At 39.0% G+C, this 9,785-nt stretch overlaps 1 long non-coding RNA gene across 1 annotated transcript; it reads left to right on the forward strand.

The window, feature by feature from the left end:
- The first annotated feature begins 2,513 nt into the window (after nt 1-2,513).
- Nucleotides 2,514-6,012, forward strand: LOC110717140. The gene is made up of 4 exons (XR_002510680.1): nt 2,514-3,511; nt 4,107-4,383; nt 4,456-4,521; nt 5,452-6,012. It is a non-coding gene; the product is annotated as an uncharacterized LOC110717140 (long non-coding RNA).
- Nucleotides 6,013-9,785: the final 3,773 nt, after the last annotated feature.

Genomic DNA, 9,785 nt, shown 5'->3' on the forward strand with positions numbered 1-9,785 from the left:
AAATTTTTGGACAAAATATACCCAGGCGGCAAAATGCCGAGTGAGGTCCTTAATCTAGGGGCAAAAACAGGGAGAATGCAGACGGTACCTTGCTAAATCCGTACTCAGCCGGAAGGCAGATGTCAAGTACTTGCGAAAACCGGATGCTCGAAAGTCTTGAAAGAAGCAGCCGGTATCAGAGGTTCTCAGGAAATTTTTGAAAATAAAAAGTGCGGAGGAAAGAGGTAGCCACCCTACTTATAGAAAGAGGCAGAAGGCGAACAGTCACCTTCTGCACGAAAATTTGAAATTCAAAAAAAAAAAAAAAAAAAAAAAAGAAGAAGAGGGGGGAAGCAGACGAACCGTCACTTACCCCATGCACCCTACGTCTGTCACAGATGACACGTGAGCTTGCCACATCTCACCTGTGAGGGGCAGATGTTTAGGGTGAAAATACCCTAAGACACGTGGCCCAATAAAGGCTTGACACGTGTCAATCTTCAAACGGTCTGCAAAGGCCCAATCCCTTTGCAGACACGTGTCCCCTATACCCTAATTGAGGTACAGTTCTCCCTTTCTATAAATAGTAAGGGTAGACCTCATTTATGAGGATACATTAATTGCAACCACAAAAAAACCAAACAAAGCCCAAACCTACTGAAACGCTCTCGAACCGAGAAACTTTTACTGTTCTTATTCCACTTCGAAAAGATACTAACTTAATCTTCGGAGGCGGAACTCCCACCCCCCATCCGGAGTCTCCGTTACTTGTGCAGGTACAGGCGTAAGAAGGAAGTCTGCTAGGTGCAGGTACAGGCGTAAGAAGGAAGTCTGCTAGGAAATTGTAACTCTCCCGAAGGACACATAGAAAACCCCCAAACATGTATACTGTTGAGAATGCCAAAACGTTTACCTTAATCGAGATAAACCCAACAAAAAACCTCAAGTGGTCGTTCAATCATGCACAATCTCACCCACAAAATATGATACACAACATAGAGGAAATATTACCTGGGGAACTAGCCTATTTACCCTAAGTTTTTGAATTGAGTGATAATCACCTTCTAAGCATTCTTCATACATATTCATCAGTTTTTCTGCCACTTATAATGTTTCAACAGAATAATCTAGATTAGAGTAAAGCAATAAGCTTGTAACGTCAATTTGGAAAAAGTTATTCTTCATTAGCAAATTGATACAAATTGATATAAAAAATAACCTCCACACATTCCCCTTCATTCCCCATCAAATTCAAGCAATCCATGCCTTCACAAAGCAAATCTTCTAAATCATCAATGTATAGAGGTTCTGAGAAAGAGAAGAGCATTTGCATCAAAACTAAAGCCAAAATTAAGAACCCTATAATGTTGTATAAAGCATGAACTTCTATATCCTTTTAAAACTTAAACTAGACTAAGTATAAGGAAACCAAACCAAAGTACACATCATTCATTTCTAAATTCAACAAAATCATCAACCATACGTAGCTCAAAAAATGTTATCCAATAGATAAGCACATAACAAAAAAAAAAAAAAAAAGCATTCATTTATTTCTAGGGGAGCATAGACATGCAAATGTACCACAACAGTTGAAAATAACGTATAAGTATTCAACACAAAATCATCTTTTTTAAAGTTTTCAGCATGTTGATGACTACTTCGCTATAGCTCATAAATTGTGTTGTACTTTGATGGTATCATTGAAGTCAAAATTAGTATAAAAATAGTACATGAGATGAAATATCAATCCAACCACCAAAAAACAGGAGAAGTAAGAAACACCATGACCATTGTTCTTAGGTTGGCAGAAGTAACTAAGAACAGAAGACTCGATAGAGTTGGCTTTTTCACGCAAATAACGGCCTCCCCACCCTTGACTCAGTGCATCTTGGAGAGCAGCCCAAACAGAGAATACAAGTGATACCCCTTCTTGAAATTGCTTAAGGGCATCTGCTGTTAGCTTTGACCTCTTAGAAGCTTCCATTGTGTTGCTGTTAAGATGAAGGACATCAGACCTCCAAAAATAGTTAACGTTGAATCATTATAAAAAAAACTCCCTTTGTTTCATATTGTTTTTCCTATTTGACCGATTTAGTCTCACAAAAAAAATATGAAACACAGGGAGTTATAACAAAAACAATAGCTTCAGCAACAACAAATCACTCTCAGGGCCAAGGCAAGAGGAGACCAGGAGAAAAATTCTATTTTTATATCACAAAAGAGAGGTTAAAATAAAAACCTTTCACAGTTGTTATCTCACATACAAATTTTTGCAAAACATAGCAATTATAATAAGGCACAAATTGATATCTAACACTGAAAGCTATCATCAAAGCAGTATACAATTTTAGTGTGATTCTAAGCTCTAATGAACATTTCAATATACCAATATAGTATCAACCAGAAAACAAGGAAAAGCTGCTCACATAGCACTATTAGAATTGTTTTTAAGCACAACGATAACAGGATAAGCAAGTTCACATCTTTAAAGCTCCCCTCTTTAATTACATAATCTCCCTCATTGGAACTAAAGATAATTACATCTTCCAAATTCCAAAACTCAATCTAATTCTCTTATGAACTAATGATATTAAAATTACCCTTCATCCAAACACACATTCACTCATTACAAGTACTCGTATTTATTTTTTACAAGTGATATATAATATATTTGGAAATCGAAGTTGAAAAAGTCAAATATATAATACTAGTAAAAAAACACAAATGTACACCGACAAATGGGCGCCGATTTTTAAAAACTGGTGCCTAAAACACGAGTCCATACCCAAACAAAATAAAAATCAGCTTACGTGCACCGGTTAACCGATGCCTTTATCCCAACAATCCTTCGTCCGGTGCCTTAATCCCAAAAAATAAAAATAAAAAAACCAAACACCCTCTCTCTCTCTCCCCCCTCCACCTTCGAACCTTCCACCGGCGCCGGCCCACTCTCTTCTCAACCTCTATCTCTCTATTTCTTCTCTCCTTTCATTCACCCTCTACATCCACTCTCCTCTCAGCTCTCTTTTTCTCTATTTCTTCTCTCCTCATTCACTATTGGCGGCGACGGTGAAGGTTATGGCGTCCATCGTAATTGAGGGTCTATTTCCTTACTAGTGCAGGATCTTTGAAGTGGTGGTGGATGTCTTCATGAAGGTATGTTGCTCTTCAATTTGAAATCTAGGGTTTTTTATTTTTATCAATTTGAAGGTCTATTTTTGCCTTTAAATACAATTTTTTGTGATTGGAGCTTTGATTACTAGTAAAAATGGCAATTTGGTACAATTGGCAAAGGAGGTGATTACTGCTGCTCGTAAATTGAGGGAAGTTTTGTATGCTGGAGAGAATTTGGGGAATTTTGATGTAATTGGCGGTGTTTCGGGTTCGAGTGGCGATGAAATTATGGAATTTGATGAATGTAGAGGTTGTGGAGTGTGTGTTGTATGAAGAGAAGCAGGAGATTATCATTGGGAGATAGGGTGTTTGTTGAAATGTGAACTTCCTATTAAATTACCTGTTTATAACGATTCAGGTAACTATTTCTAATTCGAAATTGTAGTTGCATTGTTAAGCTTATTACATGATATATTGTTTGTATCTTTGGGTTGTTTTTTGAAAATTTGGTGGATTTTTTGTGATGTTTGAATCACTTTAAGATTATTGAGTTCTTCTTTGATCAGTTATTTTGAGTTTACAGAGTTCTTTAGATATGGAGTAATCTAGCAATGCTTGTGCTTAGTTAAATAAATGACGTTAGCTGTTTGCGAAGGGGAACTATTCAATCACTGTGGCAAAGATATAACAAGGTGGCTGAAATCTTTTTGATTTTTCTTTCCTTGAGTCGAGCTATGCTTTTTGCAGTGTTGAATAGTGTAGATTTATGCTTTTGTTCCCAGTGCTTCACACTGGGAACAAAAATTTGTTTAAGAAGCCTATATCATATCTTATTGGTTCCTATGTTATTTAGTTATATATGCATGGTTTAACTTTTTTGTAAGATAAATAGCTGAAGGTTTAGAAGGCGACTTCCCCAGATTCAAGTCTGTTCTTAATATATATATATATATATATATATATATATATATATATATTTTTTTTTTTTTTTTTTTTTTTTTTTTTTTTGGCAGCTCAGGCTCAGCAGCTGTGCAGGATACTGATCATTGAGTAGTCTTGGACAGTTGTGAATTATTATGGACTTCAATGATAAGTACAGGATACCAATGCTGCATTCCAAGCTCTCACTCCCTTAATCCCTTTCCCCTCCTAAAATTATTACTGACTTATCTGACATGTATAGATTTGTTTTCACAGATTGCTCCGTCTTAGATTTTTATATACTGGTATGTATGAAAAGGCTAGAAGTTAAAGAGTAGAACTCATATAACTTCAACTCTGTCATGAAAGGTACACATTAACGATCTACGAGTTGCAATTTGTTTTAAAATTTCCAAGTACTTACTGTAGGTTATGTGGCAGAATACAAAGCTATACATGATTCATTCCAGACTCCTGACTATTATGCACGGGAATGTCTGCTTAAGGGTGAGCATGGTTTAGCTTTTTTTTTTAATATTACTTGCAAATTAACCTTGTGATTTTTTTGGGTTACTTGATATTAAAAGTTCATGGTTTTGTTTGTGTGGTATGCAATTGGCTGTATGTTGATAATTTCCATATTATTGCATAATTAATGAGATATATTTGGCTGGATATTGTTTTTTGCGTGCATTTTTAACTGGTATGATGGATGCATGATCAATTAAAGATATTCAATGCTTATTTTTTGTCTGAATTGAAGCAGAGACTATGCGAAACAAAAAAGGCCGCTGCTGCAGCTGGCCTGGCAAGGTTGCAGCTACTGCTGCCCTGCCTAGGCCGCTGCTGCAGCTGGCCTGGCAAGGTTGCAGCTACTGCTGCCCTGCCGAGGCTGCTGCTGCAGCTACCTGGCAAGGTTGCAGCTGCTGCTGTCCAGCCGAGGCTGCTGTTGCAGCTGCCCTGGCAAGGCTGCAGCTGCACTACTTTGCCGAGGCTGCTGCTGCTGCTGCTGGGTACCTCGTACCTCGCACCTCGAAGCACCTAGCATCTATTATGTAAAGGGACTTTGCATTTGTGTATGCCTGTATGTAAGCATATTTTTTGATGCTTTGTATGGGTTGCCTTATGTTACCACCTCACTAATCAATTTCAGCTTTCAAATCCTAATTTAAGTTAGCGTCGGTGTTCAATAAACTTTTAATTTATCATTTCATAATATTTTGTTTGGGGTTTTAATTGTTTACTTGTTTCTTAATATTAATTTATCTGATAGTTATTGTCCCATCCATTAGCTTAATTTAGATTTCTTGATTCATCTTGTGTTTTTACTACATATCCAAGTTTTTCATTTTGGCAGCTTGATTCATCTTGCTACTGTGCTATTCTGCTTTTTTTTTTTTTTTTGTTTTAAGGAAGTTGTTCTACTCTATGGGACAGAATGTTGGGTTTCTAAGAAGGAGCACATTAAAAAGATGGAGGTTACGGAAATGCAAATGTTAAGGTGGATGTGCGGAAACACTCTAAGAGATAGAATCAGAAATGAAGTTATTCGCAAGAAAGTAGGTGTGGCAGGCATTGCAGACAAACTAAGGGAAAAATCGCCTACGTTGGTTTAGGCATGTAAGACGGAGACCCGAGGGTGCACTGGTTCGACGAGTGGAAAAATGGGACCATTGAGGGGTTAAACGAGGGAGAGGGAGACCGAAAATAACTTGAGTGGAAGGAGTTAGGAAGGATATGAAGTATATGGATTTGCATGAGGATGAAGCATTGGATCGTAAGGGATGGAAGGATGATTTTGTAGATGACTACACGGAATAATCAAATTTGGTTCATGTAGTCGACCCCATTTATGGGATTAAGGCTTTGATTGATTGATTGAGGAAGCTGTTCTCCTATTTTGGTCATTGTAATTTTTCATTTTTTTGTTTTTTATGAAAAGTGTAAAACTACAAGTTATTAATAAAAAAGATATGTGTTTTAGGTATAATATGATTATATACAAGTGTGTGTTGTAATATGGGTGAAAAAATGCAAAAAAAATAAAATAAAATAAAAACTAACCGGTGCAAATAACCCTTATGTGCACCCTTCAAATGAGCGCCGATTCAAAACCTGTGCGAAAAGTCAGTTTTGAACCGGTGTTCATTTGCTTTTTTCTACTAGTGCAAGAATATACGGAATATCCCCAACCAGGAATAGGCCCGTCCCTAAACCAAGGAAGTAGGGAAGCAGGGGCAATCAACCAGAGAAAAAAAATCCCATTTTCACAATTTGATACTAATATACGAAGGTGATGCAACACATTAGAATTTTTTTCGCAAATTTTTCACAAAGTCACACACCCTCACAAGGCATACTCATAGCACACACTCATACGCACATGAAATAAATGTAAAAATGTACATACAGAAATATGTAAAGGCTAGAGAGTACATAAGAGTCAATGAATATACACAAGAGTCAATAAGTAAGAGTTAATAAACATGCGCAAAGTCCTATTGTCCAAATGCAGATACAGGTACACTAAGTCCCTGGCGGACGAGACTCCCGAGAAAGACTTGTGAGCCCCTCCTATATCCAAGTCCGAGGAGTCGTGTCCTAGCTAGAGCTAGCACCGCCTGTCGTAGGGATCACGATTGTAGGACCTCGCCAATGAGTGAACTGTGGCCCATCGGGGAACCTGCACTGATAAAAACTCCCACCAGCAAACGGAGGCGGAGGCACGAAAGGCTGTAAAGACGGATCAACCCTAGATGTCCCACTGGTAAACTGAGGTGGAGGCATGAAAGGCTGAGGAGACGGACTAGCTCTAGATGAGCCAGGATCGTATCCGGGACAATGTGAGGACACACCAGCGGAGGACCTATAGGTGGCGGATACGCACCAAGTTGCGAAGGCTCGAAGACTAAGCCAGTCTCACCACTATCCCCTGTCTGGCCAGTAGTCTCATGCTAACCTGAAGCCTCAGAAGAAGTCCGACGGCGTCTCGCTCCCGCCTTCCTCGAGCCGCCATGCCTCGAGCGAGTGCGCAACCGACCCCTCGGCATCAATATTGAGGACGAGCTAATAAAGACTGCAGGTAGTAACAATAATAACACTTGGAAAAACAAGAAGAACGACCTTCCTTCTTCTTTGTCTTCTAAGCCCGAAAATACTACCAGCAATATTAGCCAAGAGGATCTCAATGAAGCTTTAGCTCTTGACGCTCCCCTTTAAAAGAAAAAGAGAACTTACACTCCTTTGGGAATGACATACGACACTTCCTTTGACCGCCTTTACAACTAAGGCTTGATTACACCAATTAGGTCATTTCCAGAGCCAAAACCCGAACAAAGTAACGGCAGGTGGGACCCCAACGCTCACTGTAAGTACCATCAAGGAAGGGGTCACTCTACCGAGCAGTGCTGGAATTTAAAAGATGCTATTCAAGATCTAGTTGATGCCAACAAACTTCCTTTCCCTCCAGGCGGCAAGAAGTAGTGAAAGATAAAGCGCGCGACGAGTCCTTCGTCCAAGATTTCATGGTGTTTTTTATTTATCATTCATTTCCTTTCCCCCATTCATGTCTATTATGAGTGGCATTTATGCCACCATTTCACCCTTTTTCACTAGAGAATTCCCCCGATTTGTCACTTGTTTTTACCTCATCTTACCGTTTTACCTTTATTTTAGTTACTTTAGCTCCCTCTCGTGTTTTTCCTTCTCTTTTATCATTTCTTTTACTTTTTACCTTCTATTTGTGTGTTTTGATAGCTCCTAGCACTCGTGGGCAAATTTTGGATCGCTAGACGGAATTAGAGTTGCTAAGGTAGCTTGCTCAAGGAAGAAGAGATGATGCAAAGGATGAGGAGATGCTGCAAGGGAGAGGGCGCGCTGCTATAGGTAGCCGCGGGCGCAGGCTTCACAGCCGCGGCCGCGGACAAGGAGGATCCTGAGCTATGTAGCTGTTTCTGGAGATGGCTGGGAGATGGCCTGGAGAGGGCGCGACTCAGAAGGCTGCGGGCGCGACATTGCTGGCCATGGGCGCGACAATCAAGGCCGCGGGCGTGGCGATCTGGGTTTTCCCAACTTCGTACCCACGAAGGAGAGGGCGCGACATCTTGACTGGAGAGGATTCTCCCATGCCCGTTTGCCTTGTTTTAACAAGAGACCTATAATAGTCTTTGGCTTGAATCTTATGGCATCCACTATTCCATTGACATAAAAAACACTTTGTAGAGAGAGAATATGAACATCTTTTAGAGAGAGAAATTAGCTAGTCTTCAAGTTTCAATCTTTGTAATCAAGATATTCAAGTTTTCTTCAAGATTATTGCAACTATTTCATATTTGGCTAGTCCTTCATCATTTATAATAGTAATCTCTTTTCCCTATTCTCCTATCTTTAGTTTTATTGTTCTTATTTATGTTTTCTTCCATAAATTTCCTAGCTTTACTTGTTTCATTGCTTTCTCTTTGATTTAGAATCATGCTAAGTTGTGTTAGGATTGAATACATGTTTAGTTTAGTTGTCATGACTATTTTCCTTTCTCTAGCTTAGATTTCTAGCTAGGGAAGGGGGTGAAAATCATGTTTGCTTGAGTTTCTATTGATTGTTGATTGGGTTTTACCTTGAGTTGATGATTTGTGCTTAAATATGCTTGGAGTTATTGTGTGCACCTTTAACCCCAATATGTTAGTCCTAGATTAGATGCATGAGAATGATCTAGTTTAGGTTTGATTGATTTCATCAACTTGCTTTGAGTAGTTGCATGAGAATGAATTGCTTCGAGTAGAGTTTTTACTCCTTGGTATAAATCCTTATTGATTTTCATTAGTGTCTTGTTGATCATGATTGGAACCCCTTCTCCCTAGTGCTTTTTGCCCTTGTTATCTCTATAGTTTTGCCTTTCATTTTCACTTTAGAGTGTCTAGTTTAATCTCCTTATTTTTGGCTTGATTAGGTCTCTTTTGATAGATAGTTTAATTATAAAACTTCTCAAAACAACCCATAATATCGCCTTTGTCACTAGCAATAGATTCTAGATTTCACAGTAATCGTGCATGACCCCGTTTCTTTGGGATTCGACCCTAACTTGCCACTATCTCACCTAAATTTGATAGAGCTAGGTTAGGAGTAAAAATTGTAGATTTGATCTAGGGTAGTAGTAACTACCTATTATCCACCGATCAAATTTTTGGCGCCGTTGCCGGAGAAACGACTTGTTTTGCACTTTTGTTGCGTTATTATTGGATTTGTTGCCTTTTTATTCTGTTCCTTTACTCTCTTGCTAGTCATTGCTAATTGTTTGCTTAGCTTTGGTGGATGCAAAGGAGATCTCAAGGACCTCCTACACACTACATTGACCACGAAATCGACCGCACTTTGAGATTAGTCCGAAGACTTTATGAAGAAGAGGGGCGAGGTCTTGGTGCTATTTTTGATAGTGAGAGTGATTCTTGGTCTTCAAGTTCTCAAAGCGAGGAAATGGCGAGGCAAGAGAATGATGTTTTGTTTTGTGAGTTTGGAAATCCCGAGGATTATGAGCTCACGGGAGGGATTTTTCTACCCGGAAACAAACTTTACCATTCATCCTCAATACACTAGAATGGTTCAAGCGGAGCAATTTTTGGGTTCTCCAAGTGAAGATCCTATCGAGCATCTTGATAGATTTCTTGAGTTTTGTGCCATGATTCAAACCAACCAAGTTTCTCAAGAATACATCCGTATGCACTTATTCCGACAATCTCTTTCGGGTAGAGCAAAGAAGTGGCTCAAACAAGTCAAGC

Source organism: Chenopodium quinoa, unplaced genomic scaffold (assembly GCF_001683475.1).
Source record: "Chenopodium quinoa cultivar QQ74 unplaced genomic scaffold, ASM168347v1, whole genome shotgun sequence".
Taxonomy (NCBI): domain Eukaryota; kingdom Viridiplantae; phylum Streptophyta; class Magnoliopsida; order Caryophyllales; family Amaranthaceae; genus Chenopodium; species Chenopodium quinoa.